Here is a 21,397-nt window from a genome sequence, read left to right as displayed (position 1 = left end):
GTGTGTTAGAGAGTAAGTATGTGAGAGTATGTGTGTGTTTCACCATGTGTCAGTTTGTGCAGGTCCATGAGTCTGTGTGAATGTATGTGTGAGAGTGTCTGTGTGTGTGTGTGTGTGTCTGTGTTTGTGTGCATGCATTTGTATGGTCTCACCCCTGCTTCTGGCTAGTTTCTCTGCTGATTGCTCACTTTTTAAGATGGAACTGGAGCCAGTTTGTACTCACGGGGTCCCTGGAGAGCCAGAGCTCATGGGGTTACATTCCACCCAGCAGCATTGCTAGCACTTCTTAAACAATGTACACATTTCTCATTAACCCTCACAGACAACTATACATTTTCACTCTACAGAGGAGCAAACTGAGGCCCAGGGGTGGTGCTAGTCAGGGAAAGAGCTCCATGCTCATTTCTGTCCCATCTCTGGCCATCGGCTTCTTAACACAGCCACTGCACCAAACAAGGACCTTAGCCATCTCTAAAAGCCCTGCCTAAAGCGGAGGATCAGCTAGGTGCTGGCCAGCAAGCATTGTGCTGAAATGGAAAGAAGCAGAAGGTGGAGGAGAGGCCAGAGGAGAGGAGAGGCTCTACAGCTCCCTTTCTGGCTTCTCACCGTCTAACAGGTCAGCCAGGGCAGCTGACACTAAATTTATGATCCTGAGATGGCTCAGCACAAGTGGCATGAGGCATGAGGTTGCTGTGTATCCTCAGCCTCTTTGGAGCCACATTCAGTATATCATCCAAGAACAGACATGTTCTATTTGTGGGGGCCAGGGAGGCTCTGGATTTCTGATCTAGGAGTGATTGCCCCATGCTTGGAGGAAGCCTCATGCTACCCAGACACAGAGAAAGCCAGGGCTCTTGCCCAAAAATTCAACCTCAGTCACTGTTTTCTTCTGCCTCTGCCTTTCTTTGTACTTTGGAGATGTCCATTTAAAAATAATTTTCACTGTTTTCAGGCCTGGTTTAATGAATTATTTATTGGAAGTCTTCCAGGTAACCAGGAGCATGCATGTAGATAGAGGAGGCTTGTCACCTCATAGAGTTTTCTCTGGTCTCTGAAGTTTACTGTCAGCTTACATGGAATGATTTCAGATTCTTTGCTTCTATGATGAAAACCCTCTGTGGAAGGAGGGCAAACAGTGTCAACGGGGCCCAGGAGCCACTAAGAGCCATGAGATAGTATAAACCCACAAGTCACAGCTATACCAATTCCTCCCCAGGGAATAAGGTGGAGGTTAATTGACTTGAGATTGGCTGGGAAACGAAGTAATGTAATGGGTCATACACTCTCCTGAAAAATTTTTTTTTTTAATTTTTAAAAACACAGAGCAATCATTAATCTGCCTCAGGGCAAACCTGTCAGCTCCATCCTAAAGAACCAAAGCTCAAAAGTCAGGTCTCAGCTTCCTTAATGGACAGGATACTAAGCAAGCACCCTGTTATTCAGTCTTTCAGATTTGTCTCAGCTCATCAATTAGCAGAGCCATCTGGGTTGCCAGCACAGGTAGGTAACAAACACGAAACCCAGCCTTCACATCTAGTCTTGGGAAGTGACCAGAGACAGAGAGCTCCCTTCATGACAGTCATCAGTGAATTTAATCTATTCAACTGATATTTATTGAGCACTTTCTGTATACTTGAGACAATTCAATCAACAGACAAACATTCTGCTCTCATAGAACTTATGTAGAGTGAGAGAAGGCAAAGAATAAACAATAAAGAAGATAAACCAGTGGTACAACAAAGGGTGATGTATACTAATTGGAAAGGTAAAACAGGGAAGCAGTAATGAGTGCCAAGGAGGGGTGGGTGTTGCACATTTAAACATTTTATTTTTTCTTTTATTTTCTTTTTATATTTGCTGGAGTATAGTTGATTCACAATGTTGTGTTTGTTTCAGGTAATCAGCAAAGTGAATCAGTTATATACATACATATATCCACTCTTGATTAGATTCTTCTCCCATATAGGTCATTACAGAGTATTGAGTAGAGTTTCCTGTGCTATATAGTAGGTTCTTGTTAGTTGTCTATTTTATATATAGCAGTGTTTAGACATTTTATTTAGAAGGATAGAGAAGTTTCAGTTGATAAACAACATCTGCCAAGCCATGCAAACTATTTGACCCAAGCCCTTACCAAGATTTCCTCACTATTGGGAAAAATCCCATGGTCACAGCAGACACCTCCATTTCTGCTGCCAGGGCTGAGACCCGACATTGGTGTGCAAGGCCATGTGATGCTCAGGCAGCCCCCAAACTCCTCTGTCATCTAGTAGAGACATGCTGGCCATTATACTGACATGCACCTTATTTTATTAAAATTGCCTTCATGCCATTTCTCCTTTATGTCACCCAGAGTATAATACTGTTTTTTGAAACTGTGAGTGTAGGTGGGTGTGTTTCATTTCTGGACAGAGAGGAGGATTACCGAGGATTACTGGCAGGGCGAGATCCACTGCCTTAGAGCCTCTGGGCAGAGCAGTAACATATCATGACCTTGCTCGGGTTTGAGCAAAGTTACTACAGGCTGCTCCACGGGTTGGGCACGTGGACAGGAGTAGTGAGAGGTTGGTGCCAAACCTACTGACAGCAGGTGGTGGCCTGAGTGTGAGCAGTGCCTGAAAAGGTGGACAGCAGTGGTCACATTTTGGTCATATCTTAGAGGTAAAATTTATGGATTTGCTGATGGATCAAATATAAATGTGTGAGGGGAAAAAAGGAGTCAAAGACAACTCCAAAGATTTTTTCCTGGGCAATATGAAAGAGTTGTCATAAACTGAGATGGGGAGGATTAAAGAAACACAGGGTGGGACTGAGGATGGGGTCAGAGATTAGATTTGGATTATGAAGTTGGGGTCGCCTTTCATGGAAATGGCAAATGGGCAAATGGAACAATTGCAGAGGAGGCTGTAAGAGCAGAGAAGGGAAGCACATAACTCAGCCTGGAAGACGAGTAGCCTCCTGGAGAAGGAGACACTTGGACTGGGTCTTTAAAGAGTCAGTAAGAGTTTGCTGGAGTAAGACATCCCAGGCAGAGGAAATAAACAGCAAGACCAAAGGAGGTGACAAAGCAGGTGTGCAGGACCTGCACACCATTCAGGCAGGCAAAGATCTGTGGGTTCAGGACTCAGGGGCAAGAGTGGGAGCTGGAACTGGAGGACCACAGGGCTCAGGTGTTCATCTCACAGTCAAGGGGAGCTCTGAAGGACTCACACAGGTCAAGTTCTTCCATCTCCTAAGACAATAATACTGCTCCAGGCTCCATTTCCTCACTTCTGAACCACCATCTGCTTACACATTTTAGGGCATTTTGTTTTGTTTTCTCCAACCAGACTATAAGCTCCTTAGAAGGAAGGGGCTGAGTTTTAGGGAGCTTGGAAATGACAACTGCACAGCACTGGAGGGCTTGGAGACCCCCATTGCACAGGGAGCTGCGTGGGGCACAGCCCTCCAGGTGGGGAGGCTGCCCACGATTCCCCAAGTCAATGTGTGTAAGTGCCTGTGCCCAGCACCGAGTGAGGGCCCTCCCGGGTGACCTCCTTGGCTATGTGGGACACAGGCAGGGGGCAGGAGGAGTGGGGAGGGTGGGGAGGCCAGGGAACACCAAGTGCCCCCACTGTCCTTGCAGCCCGAGGACTCCCACGTGTTAGACCCCTTCTGAGTACTTCTCCATCTAACCCTCTCAGCACTGGCAAAGGACAGCCTCATAGGGACAGCTTCATACACCCTGTGTCTCAGGGAGCCAGTGAGACCCACAGAAGTTAGGCCCCAGATGATGGCAGATACTAGAAGGCTGGGCAGCTTATGCAGCTGCACAGCTGGGCCACAAGCACAGGGTGGAGCGATAAGGCCTGCAGGGCCCCATCTGAGGGGGAGGGGGAGAAGGGCTCTGTCCACTCAGAGCATTCCTGCCCCCTCATTCAGCCTTCCTATTGGGGATGCTGGGGCAGTGCCTGGCTGCAGTGAAGGTTGACTGGGCACAGGGGTGTCTGGGAGCTGACCCTCCAGTTGGTGCCTATGCCCTTCCAGAAAAGAGGGAGCAAGGTGGAGTCAGCCTGGCTTGGGTGCCCTGGGAGTGAACCTTGAAGGCTGAGCAGTAATGATTCTGCTCAACAGGTAGGAGTATGGTGGTTGCATATGAAGGTCAGGGAGTGAAGGCAGAGATGCCACCCCCACCCCTGCCTGCCAAGCATCCCTCCCTCATGCATTCCCTGGGCACAAGCCGAGAGCTGAGAGCCCCATGGACCAGGCTCTGAGCTGACTCGAGGAACCCTGGTGACGAGCAGTCCTGCCCGCACAGCATCCCAGCCATCAGAGCTACTCACCTGCATCCATCTCCCTGGGAGGAGCCTTTCTAGACCTGGTTATCCTAATCACCCCCATTACATTTTAACATGACAGACATACTTCATTCTTTCTGCAAACCATGGGTATCTGTGCTTCATACCGGAAAGGGTACAAGCCTCTCCTACTCAATGCCCAGCGTTCACCATGGGAAAGGCATCCCGGAGCCCGAGGAGAGAGGCACCTGCCTTCTGGGTGTCATGGGAGCCTTAAGTGCTGTACAAGGGGGTTAAAGTTAGTCCTTTGTCCTGGAGAGCTGGGGGCGGGGGGTGGAGAGGGTGGGCAAAGGGAAGCTGAGAAGAAAGGACATTGGAGCTTCAGTGATTGGGAGAATGGAAATGGAATGAAAGGAACAAGCTAACTTTGATCACAAGCTGATGCCATGATAAACATTCCTCCCTGAATTCTGTCAGTGGGCCTAGGAGTCACAGACTGTCGCTGTCCTCCTTCTGCTGAGAAGGGAACTGGGTGCAAAAGGCCTGAGCAACTGGTCCCTGTAGTAGACAGCCTGAGGCTGAGCCTTAGAGTCCCAGCCCATGACTGTGAAGTTGCAGAGCAGAGTCAGACTCCAGCCCCAGAGCACACTGCCTTGAGGGCAAATAGGCAGTAAACAGATAAATCAGGGACCGCTGAGCCCAGGGCACAAGGAAAGGGCCTCTGTGAGGACACAAAGACATGTCTAAACTCCTCTGGAAGGAGAAGACCGTGTGGGTGCTGGGGGAGCAGAGAGAGCAGATTTCCAGGCCAGAGGTCACTGCGGCTATGGGCTGCAGTCTGCAGTTGTCCAGGGCTCAGCCAGCATACCAAGAAGAGGACTGAGAAGCCAGACTTCGCAGGACCACCGTGGCCAGGCCCAGAGGAGCAGCCCAGGAAGGACATCAGAGATTGCCAGACAACAGTGTTTCCAGGATGCAGGCATCATAGGAGACACTTGGGGTACAGGAGGGAACTCCTGGAGCCTCCCAGCAGCTCTGAGATTCTGCAGTGGTTCAGGAAACCAAACTCATACAGAGATGCTGAATCTTCCCTGGGGCTGAGTTCCCTTTGACTCAGAAAACAGACTCATGCATTACTGATTACAAATGTGATGCAAACTTTAGCAGCCCAGGGAACAGAACTTGTACAGGTGGGCTCACAAAGTAATAATCCACTGAAAAAAATTTCTGCCTCTTACATCTTTGTCATTGCAGCAGATGCCCATGGTATGTGAGGTCACACCGTTTGTCACTCAGTTGTGTGCAACTCTTTGTGACTCCATGGACTGCATCACACCAGGCTTCCCTGTCCTTCACCATCCCAGAGTTTGCTCAAACTCATGTCCATTGAGTCAGTAATGCCATCCAACAATCTCATCCTCTGTCATCCCTTTCTTTTCCTGCCTTCAATCTTTCCTAGCATCAGGGTCTTTTCCAATGCGTCAGCTCCTTGCATTAGATGGCCAAAGTACTGGAGCTTCAGCTACAGCATCAGTCCTTTCAATGAGTATTCAGGGTTGATTTCCTTTAGGATTGACTGTTTTGATCTCTTTGCTGTCCAAGGGACTCTCAAGAGTCTTCTCCAGCACCACAGGACCTGGGGGTTTGCATATTATTTCATAATCCTTAGAGATAAGAGATTGGCGTGATTCCGGTGCAGGGAATAAATATGAAAGGAATTGGCGGGGGGTGGGGGCGGGCAGGTTAGACATTTCTCCAGCAGAGTCAGCAGATCCCAGCCCTAACCACCCCGTCCTCCACCGCCCCAGCCCTGAGTCCCAGGTATAACCTATACTTCTACCATTTCATTTTGCATTTTGAAATATTGCTTTCAAAGTGACAGTTGTAAGTCACAAGTCATTTTGTCTAATTCTATGGTCTTTCTTTCACTAAACCTCAAATCTCACTTTGTCTAGAGAGACCTTCCACACAGTGGCATGATTCATACACACCATGTGTTTTCTCTTGGACTGGAAATGATGGGGCTGATTTCTTGAGAGAGAACATGTGGATTTTGAATGCTGGTGAGTATGTGAGTGTGTGTACATGTGCATGAGCAGGTGTGAATGCCTAAGAGTGTGTGAGTGTGTTTTTGTAGGCAGCGTTTGGTAGGAAATGAGACAGGAGGTAGAAGGGCCCCTGGACAGAGCAGTTGGAGTTTGTCAAACAGAGTAGATTAGAGTTCTATTCTCCCTAACACTCTAAGGACAGAGTTAATGGCAGGGACTGAGAGATAGGAGGACCACATCTATCAATCCTGAGGTCAAGGAAGACTCCCTATCTCACATGTGCAGTAAAGCTCCTTGAGGCTCAAAAAGGGAGGGGTGCCACTCGATAATAAGTGTGGACATATTCCCACAGGCCTCCGCACTGGAATCCATCTTGGCATAAAGTTGCACACTCATGTTGGGGAGAGTCCTAGGGCAGGGCAGGTGTGGGAAAAGAAACCAGATAATTGTACAAAGGTAAACAAAGACCCAGAATGACTGCCCTATATAAATGATTTAACCACCTCTTTACTGTACTCTTCCTCTTCAGGGAAGATGCCCAAACCCTTTCTCTCCTGTTCTGTAACTCTGCCTTGCTTCTGTCTTAAACAAACTGTGTCTCTGTGTGCCCTCAGGTTGTGCTGTGTCTCTGATAATAAATTTTGTACTTGTTTTTGCAGGTTTTGTGTCTTAGAGAAATTTATTTTTCTAGCAGAGCAAGAGCCAGGGCTACTTTTCTTCCACACTCTAGGCCCTGGTACTCCTGACTTTCCTCCAGGCCTTACGCATGCATGTGTGTGCATGCTAAGTTGCTTCAGTTGTGTCCAGCTTTTTGCTACACTATGGGCTGTGGCCCACCAGGCTCTTCTGTCCATGGCTAGAATACTGGAGTAGGTTTCTGTGCCCTCCTCCAGGGGATCTTCCCAACCAAGGATTTGAACCTGACTGAAGACCACCCTCTGCCATCTCTCTAAGATCAGAAGGTGGTCTTTGCAGGGAAGAGCTATCTGCAGGAGGTCCCTTTGGTCTAGTCACTAACCTTTAACCAGGCACCCTCTCTCCATGCTCTGCTCACATCCTGCCCTACCACACTTTTCAAATCTTTTGATCATACAATATCTTGCCTATATTCTTGGTTCTTTTCTTAGATCAAAGTAGTAAAAATGAAGAATAAGTAACTAAAAGATGATCCGATCTGTTCCCTTGCTTCCCCTTCAGTAATATCTAAACAAACTATGTGAACTTTGAAAGAAATATCACAAGAAGTCCACATGCCTGAATACAATGGGAAACGGTGACCACTCTGACCCCCATCTCAATGATTAACTTACTTCCTTTTTTCCCTTTAAAAACTTTCACGGCCTAAGAGAATCTTCATTTTGGAGGGGATACTAAGTCTACTATCTCCCCAGATATCTGGCATCCTGATTAAAAGCATTCTTCCTTTCTACCAACATTTGCCTCTCTCTTGGGTATTGATTTTCCATCAGTAAGCAGTCAGACCTGAGTTGGGTAACATTTTCTCTTCCATGCTTAGGAATTCAAGCAGGCTTTTCATCTCCTCCTCTACCCACAGACACTAATAAGTCCACAGCTGGAGAAGTCATTTCTCAGCCGAGTACTGTGAATAACTCATTGATGGAAAGAGGAACAAATGGGCAGTGGAGGTCCTTCCTTGGATGCTGGGGCAGAGCTGGATGGTCAGGCCCTGCAGGGGCCTGGACAGGACCATCAGGGGCTCAAAGCCAAAGGCCTGCACCCAGATGTTCCCTCACAGGCCTGTGCAATCCTTATAATTCCTCTGAAAGTGAGAGCCACCACTTTCTGAAAAGCAGAAAGTGTGCCAGTGATCCATCTCCCAAACTTCACAATAACCCAGGTAGCAGGAAGGGGAGCCTCAGGGAAGCCACTGATTTAATTATTGCTTTGTTTGTTCTGGGAAGGCTTTCTGCATTCACTGCAAAGAAAGAAACTAAATGTAGGTGGGGGAAGAGGCAATAGGAAAATGACTGACAGTAAAAAAGTGTAATGGAGATAAGAGCATATGAAGAAACATTATTGTCTTGTTGAAAGAGAACCGTGGCCAGCAGGCTCAACAGAGAGATGACCCACTAGTGCTGCCTGAAGTGAAATAAATCTTATGGCCCCTGCTGACAGAGGCTCTTGGTGGCAGTCCAGAGGCAAGATGATGGATATTCTCTACTTGAGCTTCAGGAAACACCTTCCCCCCATGACTCCTCTCTGCACGCAAGACCCTGCAAGATGCCCCAGTGAGCCTATACTGCAGAAGACATGGAATGGGTCAGTAGACTTTTGGGTCAGACAGCAGTTTGAGCACAACTTTGGTCCAGGCTTGGTCTCCTGGCTGGTGGCCTCACAGTGTGCAAAGGCTGGGGAACATCACATGAACTTCAAGATGAAGCACAAGCTAAACTGTCTCAGTCGTGTCTGACTTATTGCAACCCTGTGGACTGTAGCCCACCTGGTTACTCTGTCCATAAGATTCTCCATGCAAGAATACTGGCATGGGTTGCCATTCCCTTCTCCAGGGGATCTTCTCAACCCAAGAACTGAACCCACGACTCCTGTGAGTCCTGCATTGCAGGCGGATTCTTTACCACTGAGCCACCACAGACCTGGGCTGAACCCCAGCTCCAGTGCTGTTGATGGAAAAGGGTTCAACCTGGAACCTCTGCTCCACATCTCTAGGACATAACAGTAGTTTTGCCTGTGATGTCTTCCAGTAGCTCAAAAAATAGTCCTTTCCATCTGCATTTTCGATTGTAAAGAGGCAAACTTCCAGGAGGGAATGGCATGTGTGGCTAGGGGAGCCCCATGCCTGTTAAATCTGTCTGGCTGGTGAAACCAGTGAGAGAAAATGGAGCATGTTGTTGGGGCACCTTCAAGCCCCCTAGGCATATCTTGCTCATCTCTTCCATCTCCCTGAAGCTGATGATTCAGATGACTCCCCTACTCCTTCATTTATTCAACAGGGATTTTTGAGCTTCTACCCCATGCCAGGTGCTAGGGGAACATGGCAGTGAAGAAGGCCCTGAAGTCCTGTCCTGTGAGCTCTACAGTGTGCTCTTATCCCCACTTTCTAGCGCACCTTCCCATTTGTCTTAGCCCATCTCCTGTACTGGCTTCTCCCATCACTACAAATCAAAAACCCATCTTTCCCTCAAGACCAACTTCAAATGGACCAGCTTCAGTACAAAGTCCTCCCTGACTGTCCCATTGGAAGGGATCTCTCACACTGCTATCTCAAAAAGACATTTTTTTCTGCCTCTTTTTCATGGCTTTTAGCATTGGGCCATTTTCTTTTTTTAATTTAAAAAGAGTTTCAGCTTCTCCCATGATAGCACCTTGTAAAATTATTTGTCCATCTCATCCCTTGCTCACATCTCAGTCTCTCTCTACCTAGTAAACTCTACTGCTTCCAGAGGACTCCAGGGATCGATCAACAAGCTTGCTGTGAAGACAAGGTAAGTGGAAGTCCCTGTCCCAGTACACAGCCCACAGTGGGCCACCTTGTATTGGAGGCTGGAGAACAGATATATTAACACGGAAATATGTTTCCCCAAAAGAGCTCATTAAAATGAGAATATTAATTTACAGGCTTCTGATCCCTTATCACAACTGTAGTTAAATAATTCTTGGTGATGATTTTGCTAAGTTGTCAAAGATTCTGTTTTGGTGGTGGGTGCACATCAGGGGCAGAGCTGAGCTAGCATTCCATAATCCACAGAACATATCTATATCTTTATTAGTATTTTTTTATATTTATATTTCTAGATGTTACATAAACATGTATATAGTTATCTATAACATGTCTATAAACATGTCTATAACATGTCTATATCTATATTAGTATTTATTTATATTTATATTTCTAGGTGTTCCTAGAAATATAGGAAACATAGATAGCTCCCATTTATCTCTTACTCCCATTCTCATTCCTCAAATGCACTCAGTGAATTTTGATATATGTCCTTAAATATGCACAAATCTTTGTAAAAGATATAGTATTGTTTTATATCTGTATATACATATATCTATGTAAATTACATGAGTTATATTAGCCTTTAAACTTCATTCTGCTTCTTGTTATATTTTCACTTGACCATAAGTTTTGAATTTACATCATTTCACTCTATGCACATCTAGATTATGGCTTCTCAATGCTGTTGACAGTTATTTCACAGCTAGCTTCCTCCTTATTTTATTTCCAGCACCATATAGTGGACACCAAATTGCCCCTATTTCATTCCATCATAAATGAAAAGACAGATGATCTCCCAACAGGCCATCAAAGATTCTCTGAGGCACTTAGCAAGAGTTGGGTTGTTGTTCATAGGGCACATGCTCTAAATTTCACCAAGTTCTGTAGGATACTCACACAGTCCACACTTCAGAGTTCCTGTTTACCCATGTCCTTATCAACACTTGATCTTGCCTCTTGTCTAATTTTAACTATTCTGTTGGATGTGAAGTAGTTTTTTGTATTGATTCTAACTTGCACTGTGAACATTTCTTCATGGGTTTGTTAGTCATTGGTGCTTCCATGTCTATGAATTGCCTACTCACTTCTTTCACCCATTTTTCTACTGGAATGTCCCTTCTTTTCCTTGTATTTTGAAGGAATTCCTATTGTCTTTTCCCACACCTATTGGCTTTCACTACTATTACTCTCGTTGAACAGAAACCCCTAATTTAGAGGTAATGAAAAGTTCATTTGCTTTATGGTTATTATTTGACAACTTCATTCAAGTAGTTATTTGCTTCACCTTGTTGGCCTCCAAGCATTGGAGCTATGGCAGTTTTGTGTTCCCAGTATCTACAACAGTGCTTGTTACACCAGTTCGTGAATAAATATTTGGGAATGAATGAGGCCAGCACCTGGCTTAGTGTAAGTATTTGATAAATAGAAGATATTATTTTTAACAAATGAGGTGTTTCCCAAGCAAAGATTCTAAAGAAATGTAATGAAGCAATCTTCTTCAGAGAGAAATACAAAATCAAAACAAGACAAACAAAAGCTAAAATACCAGTGAAGCTCAGAAAATAGGAAGGGTTTCCTCTTAAGAGGTTTGAATGATTTTCTTTAGTGCAGGAAGGCTCTGTGAGGAGTAGATGCAGATTTCTGACTTGGGAACAGCATTGGCACAAAAGAGTTTTGTTTGCTTTCATTTTAATTGGTTTTGCTTGTTTGTTTTGATTTGGTTTGATTTGAGATAGAAGTGTTACAGTTATGCTTGAGAAACGTGGAAATTCAGGATAATGTTTCATGTCCCAGTGACTTCAGCACTATGGATTCTTATTGGAATCCACTTAGAATATATGATTAGCTCCCTTAATTTGATAATAGCATCCCATGGATATAGCATTGCCTCCTCTAGATTCTTTGGGAGTCACCTGTGAGGTCTCATGCATTACAGCTGAATTGCCACATGTCTAAAGTTTTATAGCAGAAAAAATAATTGCATCTATAACAGCTTCAAGGAGTACAGCCCTGTACACAAGTTCCCCTAATCGGGTGGGACCCCCACAGCTTTTCTCCCTATTATCTGGAAACTGACTGAAGTCAAAAATGGACATAAATGTGGGACACAGGTCAAGTCAGTGAAGATAATGATTCTGAAGGTCTGTTCCAGTACAACAGCATGAGGCACTCCACTGAACTGCTCACTAGTAAAAATAATGCAGATTATTTTTTAAAATATATTCATGTAAAGCCTCTAAAATGGTCTTAAGGACAAAAAGCCAATGAAGAATTATATATTCAAGAAAATCTACACGTTTGGTTAGGGGGTCTGTGGTGTTTCAACATAGACAGTTCCCTTCCTCCCTTCTCCAAGCTCAGCAAAACAAAGACTCCACTACAGACTACTTGCAGCCAAGAACCCAGGGCTCCCTCTCCCCAGCTCCCTGCTAGAGGGCTTCTTTCCTTGGAGGAGCTGAACATCAGTGTTTCTTATCTTGTCCCCAACTTCCTGTTGCTGAATGACTGCAGTTGTCGGGGGGACCTCCATTTTTCCAACCAGTTCCCACTCATGGAATTGAGGCTCTATTGTGGGGGCAGTGAACTGAGATTATCAGGCCTGTGATGGCTCTTTCTCCAGCTCGTAGAATGGTGTTTCCACATCAGGAGAGGCAAACCAAAAGGAACTCAGTTTACCACCATCTCTCCATCAGGAATTCAGATCCTAGAGCACATGCATCACTTAGAGAGAAGCTTGACATTGTCCCCACCTCCAGCCCAAAGCTTTAATTAAGAAATTTTCCCTGGTGAGAAATTAGCAGGCATTAAACATACAGCTCTTAATTTATTCCCAAAGGAACTGACTATTTGCAACAGAGCATGGAGAAGTTCAAGCTTAAAAGTGCTCATAAGAATGATGGAAGTTATGGTGACAGGCAATTTGAAAAGAAATGCATGAATTTAATGAAGATACTGCCCAGACCATAGGCTGGCTAGTTTGCAGGAGAGAACTAAGCACTAAGTTAGCAGAGAGAAGACCTCTTGGTACAGAACAGACATCAACAGAAACTAGGTCTTAAAAGAAGCCACAGAGAATAGGCTTATGGACATGGAGAGAGGGGAGGAGAGGGTGAGATGTATGGAAAGAGTAACATGGAAACTTACATTGCTAAGTTGCTGCTGCTAAGTTGCTTCAGTCGTGTCCGACTCTGTGCGACCCCATAGATGGCAGCCCAACAGGCTCCCCCGTCCCTGGGATTCTCCAAGCAAGAACACTGGAGTGGGTGGAAACTTACATTACCATATGTAAAATAGATAGCCAAAGGGAATTTGCTGTATGGCTCAGGAAACTCAAACAGGGGCTCTGTATCAACCTAGAGTGGTGGGATGGGAGGGAGATGGGATGGAGATTCAAAAGGGAAGGGATATATGTATACCTATGGCTGATTTGTGTTGAGGTTTGCCAGAAAACAGCAAAATTCTGTAAAGCAATTATCCTTCAATTAAATTTTTTTAATTTTTTAAAAAAGGAGCCACAGTTTGATTGGTTTAGTTTCAAGGTTAATTTATGCCATAGGGCATTGTTGAAATGAAGACATACAAATGATCAATAAGCACATGAAAAGATGCTTAACATCATTACTCATCAGGAAAATGCAAGTGATGACAATAATAAATATCACTTCACACCCATTATGTGGCTAGAATATAACAGTCAGATAATAACAATGTTGGTGAAGGTGTGAAAAAATTTAATATTCATACACTGGTGGTGGGAATGTAAGATAATCCAGCTATCTTAGAAAACAGTGTGAAAGTTCCTCAAACAATTAAACCTGGAGCTACCCTATGACTGAGAAATTCCACTAGTAGGTGTATACTCAAAAAAGAAGAAAATGAATGTTCACATAAACACTTGTACACAAATGTTTACAGCAGCATTATCTATAATAATCAAAAAGTATAAACAACCCAAATATATATTACCTGATGATGGATAACAAAATATGGTCTAATCTGAAACCATAAAACTTTTAGAAGAAAACATGAAAAGTACACTCTTTGGTATCAGTCTTAGTAATATTTTTCTGGATATGACTCCTCAGGCAAGGGTGGTGGTTGTTTAGTCACTAAGTCCTCTCCAACTCTTGCAACCACATGGACTACATAGATTGCCAGCCTCCTCTGTCCATAGGATTCTCCAAGCAAGAATACTGGAATAGGTTGCTTTTCAGTTCAGTTCAGTTCAGTTCAGTCGCTCAGTCATCTCTGACTCTTTGCAACCCCATGAATCGCAGCACACCAGGCCTCCCTGTCCATCACCATCTCCCGGAGTTCACTCAGACTCACGTCCATTGAGTCCGCGATGCCATCCAGCCATCTTATCCTGGGTCGTGCCCTTCTCCTCCTGCCCCCAATCCCTCCCAGCATCAATGTCTTTTCCAATGAGTCAGCTCTTCTCATGAGGAGGCCAAAGTACTGGAGCTTCAGCTTTAGCATCATTTCTTCCAAAGAAATCCCAGGGTTGATCTCATTCAGAATGGGCTGGTTGGATCTCCTTGCAGTCCAAGGGACTCTCAAGAGTCTTCTCCAACACCACAGTTCAAACGCATCAATTCTTAAGCGCTCAGTCTTCTTCACAGTCCAACTCTCACATCCATACATGACCACTGGGAAAACCATAGCCTTGACTAGACGGACCTTAGTCAGCAAAGTAATGTCTCTGCTTTTGAATATACTAACTAGGCTGGTCATAACTTTTCTTCGAAGGAGTAAGCGTCTTTTAATTTCATGGCTGCAGTCACCATCTGCAGTGATTTTGGAGCCCCCAAAAATGAAGTCTGACACTGTTTCTACTGTTTCCCCATCTATTTCCAGTGAAGTGATGGGACCAGATGCCATGATCTTCATTTTCTGAATATTGAGCTTTAAGCCAACTTTTTCACTCTCCTCTTTCACTTTCATCAAGAGGCTTTTTAGTTCCTCTTCACTTTCTGCCATAAGGGTGGTGTCATCTGCATATCTGAGGTTATTGATATTTCTCCCAGCAGTCTTGATTCCAGCTTGTGTTTCTTCCAGTCCAGCATTTCTCATGATGTACACTGCATATAAGTTAAATAAGCAGCGTGACAATATACAGCCTTGATGTACTCCTTTTCCTATTTGGAAACAGTCTGTTGTTCCATGTCCAGTTCTAACTACTGCTTCCTGACCTGCATACAGATTTCTCAAGAGGCAGGTTAGCTGGTTGGCTATTCCCATCTCTCTCAGAATTTTCCACAGTTTATTGTGACCCACACAGTCAAAGGCTTTGGCATAGTCAGTAAAGCAGACACACATGTTTTTCTGGAACTCTCTTGCTTTTTCCATCATCCAGCAGATGTTGGCAATTTGATCTCTGGTTCCTCTGCCTTTTCTAAAACCAGCTTGAACATCAGGGAGTTCACGGTTCACATATTGCTGAAGCCTGGCTTGGAGAATTTTGAGCATTACTTTACTAGCATGTGAGATGAGTGCAATTGTGCCCTAGTTTGAGCATTCTTTGGCATTGCCTTTCTTTGGGATTGGAATGAAAACTGACCTTTTCCAGTCCTGTGGCCACTGCTGAGTTTTCCAAATTTGCTGGCATATTGAGTGCAGCACTTTCACAGCATCATCTTTCAGGATTTGAAACAGCTCAACTGGAATGCCATCACCTCCACTAGCTTTGTTCGTAGTGATGCTTTCTAAGGCCCACTTGACTTCACTTTCCAAGATGTCTGGCTCTAGATCAGTGATCACATCATCATGATTATCTGGGTCGTGAAGATTTTTTTTGTACAGTTCTTCCGTGTGTGTATTCTTGGCACCTCTTCTTAATATCTTCTGCTTCTGTTAGGTCCGTACCATTTCTGTCCTTTATCAAGCCCATCTTTGCATGAAATGTTCCCTTGGTATCTCTAATTTTCTCGAAGAGATCTCTAGTCTTTCCCATTCTGTTCTTTTCCTCTATTTCTTTGCATTGATCACTGAAGAAGGCTTTCTTATCTCTTCTTGCTATTCTTTGGAACTCTGCATTCAGATGCTTATATCTTTCCTTTTCTCCTTAGCTTTTCACCTCTCTTCTTTTCACAACTATTTGTAAGGCCTCCCCAGACAGCCATTTTGCTTTTTTGCATTTCTTTTCCATGGGGATGATCTCGATCCTTGTCTCCTGTACAATGTCACGAACCTCATTCCATAGTTCATCAGGCACTCTATCTGTCAGATCTAGGCCCTTGAATCTATTTCTCACTTCCACTGTATAATCATAAGGGATTTGATTTAGGTCATAGCTGAATGGTCTAGCGGTTTTCCCTACTTTCTTCAATTTCAGTCTGAATTTGGTAATAAGGAGTGCATGATCTGAGCCACAGTCAGCTCCTGGTCTTGTTTTTGTTGACTGTATAGAGCTTCTCCATCTTTGGCTGTGAAGAATATAATCAATCTGATTTCGGTGTTGACCATCTGGTGATGTCCATGTGTAGAGTCTTCTCTTGTGTTGTTGGAAGAAGGTGTTTGCTATGACCAGTGCATTTTCTTGGCAAAACTCTCTTAGTCCTTGCCCTGCTTCATGCTGCATTCCAAGGCCAAATTTGCCTGTTACTCCAGGTGTTTCTTGACTTCCTACTTTTGCATTCCAGTCCCCTATAATGAAAGGGATATCTTTTTTGGGTGTTAGTTCTAAAAGGTCTTGTAGGTCTTCATAAAACCGTTCAACAAGGGGTAAGGAGATATCCCTCATCCAAGGTAAGGAGCAGCAGCTGTGCTTTGCTGGAGCAGCCATGAAGAGATACCCCACGCCCAAGGTAAGAGAAACCCAAGGAAGATGGTAGGTGTTGCAAGAGGGCATCAGAGGGCAGACACACTGAAACCGTACTCACAGAAAGCTAGTCAATCTAATCACACTAGGACCACAGCCTTGTCTAACTCAATGAAACCAAACAATGCCTGCGGGGCAACCCAAGACGGGTGGGTCATGGTGGAGAGGTCTGACAGAATGTGGTCCACTGGAGAAAGGAATGGCAAGCTACTTCAGTATTCTTGCCTTGAGAACCCCATGAACAGTATGAAAAGGAAAAAATGATAGGATACTGAAAGAGGAACTCCCCGGGTCATTAGGTACCCAATATGCTACCGGAGATCAGTGGAAAAATAACTCCAAAAAGAATGAAGGGATGGAGCCAAAGCAAAAACAGTACCCAGTTGTGGATGTGACTGGTGAGAGAAGCAAGATCTGATGCTGTAAAGAGCAATATTGCATAGGAACCTGGAATGTCAGGTCCATGAATCAAGGCAAATTGGAAGTGGTAAAACAAGAGATGACAAGGGTGAACATCGACATTCTAGGAATCAATGAACTAAAATGAACTGGAATGTGTGAATTTAACTCAGATGGCCATTATATCTACTACTGCGGGCAGGAATCCCTCAGAAGAAATGGAGTAGCCATCATGGTCAACAAAAGAGTCCAAAATGCAGTACTTGGATGCAATCTCAAAAACGACAGAATGATCTCTGTTCATCTCCAAGGTTGCTTTTAACAAATGCAAAAATAAACAAATGAGCACTCACTTTGGCAGCACTTATACCAATAAATTGGAATGATACAGAGAAGATTAGCATGGCTCCTATGCAAAGAGGACATGCAAATTCGTGAAGCATTCTATATATTTCATCACTATTCACAATAGTCAGGACATGGAAGCAACCTAGATGCCCATCAACAGATGAATGGATAAGGAAGTTGTAGTGCATACATACAGTGGAATAATACTCAGCTGTAAAAAGGAGTAAGTGTGAATCCGTTTAACTGAGGTGGATGAACCTAGAGCCTGCCGTACAGAGTGAGTAAGAAAGAGAAAAACAAGTACCATATAATAAGGCATGTGTATGGAATCAAGAAAAATAGTACTGATGAACCTATTTGCAAGGAAGAAATGGAGATACAGGTGTAGAGAACAAACTTATGGGCACAGTAGGGGAAGGGGAAAGTTCAACAAATTGAGAAAGTATCATTGACATATATGTGTATAATAGATAGCTAGCTAGTGGGAAGCTGCTATATCACACAGGAAGCCTGGCCTGGTGCTCTGTGATGACCTAGAGGGATGGGATGGGGGGTGGATGAGAGGCTCAGGAGGGAGTGCATATATATATATATATATATATATATATATATATATATATAATTACAACTTATTCATGTTATTGTATGACAGAAACAACACAACATTATAAAGCAATTATCCTCCAATTAAAAAATAAATTGAAAAGGAAGTAAATGGGACTACATCAACTAGAGAGCTTTTGCACAGTGAAGAAAACTATCACCAAAATGAAAAGGGAGCCTAGTCAATGGGAGAAGATATTTGCAAATGATATACCTGATAAGGGGTAAATATCCAAAATATATTTTTAAAAGCTAATACAACTCAACATCAAAACACACACACACAACTTGATTTTAAGAATGAGCAAAGAATCTGAACAGACCTGTTTCCAAAGAAGACATAAAGATGGCCAACAAGCACATGAAATGTTCAATAGCACTACTTATTAAGGGAAATGCAAATCAAAACCACAATGAGATATCACCTCATACCTGTCAGAATGGCTATGTTTGGAAAAACCAGCATATAATAAACTTTGGCAAGGATGGGGAGAGAAGGGAGCCCTCATACACTATTCATGGGTATATAAATTGGAGCAGTCACTATAGTAAACATTATGATTTTTCCTTGAAATATTAAAAATAGAACTACCATAGGAACCAGCCATTCCACTGACTCCTTACCCAAAGAAAGTGAAAATAATCTGAAAAGAATATGCATCCTTATGTCCATTACAACATTTTTTACAAGAGCCAAAATATGTAAGTAGTTTAAGTGCCCATCAATAGATGAATGGATAAAGAATATTACTCAGCCACAAAGAATGAAATCTTGGCATTTGTGACAACATGGACAGATCTAGAGGATGTGCAAAGTGAATGAGTCAAGCAAAGAAAAAGTACCGTATGATTTCATTTCTATGTAGAATCTAAAAAATAATGAGCAAATATAACAAATCGGAAACAGACATAGATACAGAGAACAAACAGGTGGTTGCTGGGAGTTCCTTCCCCTCCCGGATGGGGAGGGAAGTGAATGGATGACACAAATATGTGAGTGGGATTAAGAGGCACAGACTTCAAGTTACAAAATAAATGAGTCACATGTATGAAATACACAGCATGGGGAACAGTCATTAATGATGCAATATCTTTGTATGGCAGCAGATGGTAACTAGACTTATCATGGTGAACATTTTGTAATATATAAAAATACTGAATCACCATGTGTTCTAGGAACTAACATTGTATTGTAGGCCAATTATACTTCAAAAATAAACAAACTCATAGAAAAAGAGATCCTATTTGTGGTTTCAGAAACAGAGGCAGGACAATTGGATAGTGAAGTGAAAGTCATTCAGTCGTGTACGACTCTTTGTGACTCTACGGACTATATAGTCCATGGAATTCTCCAGGCCAGAATACTGGCATAGGTAACCTTTCCCTTCTCTAGGGGATCTTCCCAAACCAGATATTGAACCCAGGTCTCTCGCATTGCAGACAGATTCTTTACCAGCTGAGCCACAAGGGAAGCCCAAGAATACTGGTGTGGGTAGCCTATCCCTTGTCCAGGGGATCTTCCTGACCCAGCAATCAAACCGGGGTCTCCTGCATTGCAGGAGAATTGGATGAAGGTGGTCAAAATGTAAGAATAGTTACAAGACAAATAAGTACTGAGGATATAATATATAACATGATTAAAATAATTAACACAGTTGTTCTTTTCATGTTATATATGAAAGTTATGATAGCAAATCCTGAGAGTTCTCCTCACAAGGAAAAATCACTTTTTTCTTTTTCTTTTCTATCTATATGAGATGATAGATATTCATTAAGTTTATTGTGATATTCATTTCATGATGTATGTAAGTCAAATCATTATGCTATTCACCTTAAACTTATAAAGTGTTATATGTCAGTTAAATCTCAATTAAGTGTTATATCTCAATAAAACTGGAATAAAAAATAAAATACATTTTTTAATACTTTAATGTGGTCTATCCATAAAATGGTATAATTTTGGGGCATAAATAGGAATGTAGTACAAATACATGCTATATCATGGATAAACCTTGAAAGCATGCTAAGTTAAACAGCCACAAAAGACTACATACATATTATGTGATTTCATTCATGTGAATAGCCCAGAACACAAAAATCTGAAGAGATAGAAAGTAAAATAGTAGTTGTTTAGGGCTGGGAGATGGGAATGGGAAGATAAGAGCATAGTAGCTAACAGGTACAGGGTTTCTTTCTAAGGTGATGAAAATACTCTAAAGTTAACCAGGGCAATGGTTTGCACATCTATGAATGTACCAAAAACCAATGAATTGTACTTAAATGGGTGAATTTTATGCATGTGAATTATACCTCAATAAAACTCTCAAAAAGAAAGCCTTGAGATGTATACACACAGAGCAGAACCTGGTAAGGTTGAGCTCAGAAGATTTCTACCAGAATTTTCAAATGATAAACTGAGGTATGGCCGAGTCTACAGCATGTTAGCACTGTGTTCAAATATGAGGATGTGCTTGCATTTGTTTGTTTAAAGTATCTGCACATGGATGTATAAGAAAGACACTGGCAAGACACATGTCTCTGAAAGGGGAGTTTGATGGTATGCAGACCAGAATGAGAAGAGGTACTCATTTTTCAGTCTACCCTTTGCATATTTGTATTTGAAAGGGCATATTCAAAAGAGTGGTAGCTCAGATGGTAAAAATCCGCCTGTAATGCAGGAGACTCTGATTTGATTCCTGGGTCAGGAAGATCCCCTGGATAAAGGATAGGCTACCCACTCCAGTATTCTTGGTCTTCCCTGGTGACTCAGATGGTAAAGAATTGCCTACAATGCAGGAGACCTGGGTTCAATCTCTGGGTGGGAAGATCCCCCTGGAGGAGGGCATGGCAACCCACTCCAGTATTCTTGCCTGGAGAATCTTATGGACAGAGGAGACTGGTTGGCTACAGTCCATGGGGTCACAAAGAGTGGGACACGACTAAGCAACTGAGCACAGCACAGCACAACACATTCAAAAGAGTAATGAAACCATAAGAAATAAAATTCAGTGGCTTCTTGTGGTATTCACAGTGAAACCACATTTGCAAACTGGCATAAAAGTCCTTTCATGATCTTGATTCTACCCAGTCTTCAGCTTCTCCCCAGCACATCTTCTCTTCCGTTCCCAGACTTGGACACCTTTGAGCTTTGTCTTCAGAACATGCCCACTCCTTCCATCTCATCTCCCCCTGGCCTTAAAGGAACTACACAAGCACTCCGAGAAGACTCCGCTGACCTGCCAGACTGTATCAGATGTCTGTCTCTGAGCACTAACATCTCTCTGTGCCCTAAAATTCATCAAAACTGGCTGGGGGCAACCAGGTTTAGAGCTCCTGGCACAGGGCCTGGAGCACAGGAAACAATTACTGTGTGTTAATGAACGAGTGAGTAAGAGAATGAGTGAGTGAGTGAGTGAGTGAA

The 21,397-nt window shown here is 43.4% G+C and overlaps 1 non-coding gene across 1 annotated transcript; it reads left to right on the top strand.

Moving 5' to 3' along the window:
- Positions 1-17,370: 17,370 nt before the first annotated feature.
- On the top strand, positions 17,371-17,479 carry LOC128044005 (U6 spliceosomal RNA). The gene has a single exon (XR_008198999.1). It is a non-coding gene; the product is annotated as a U6 spliceosomal RNA (small nuclear RNA).
- The last annotated feature ends 3,918 nt before the right edge of the window (positions 17,480-21,397 follow it).

This window comes from Budorcas taxicolor, chromosome 2 (genome assembly GCF_023091745.1).
Source record: "Budorcas taxicolor isolate Tak-1 chromosome 2, Takin1.1, whole genome shotgun sequence".
NCBI lineage: Eukaryota > Metazoa > Chordata > Mammalia > Artiodactyla > Bovidae > Budorcas > Budorcas taxicolor.
This window is presented reverse-complemented; position numbering and strand designations above follow the sequence as displayed.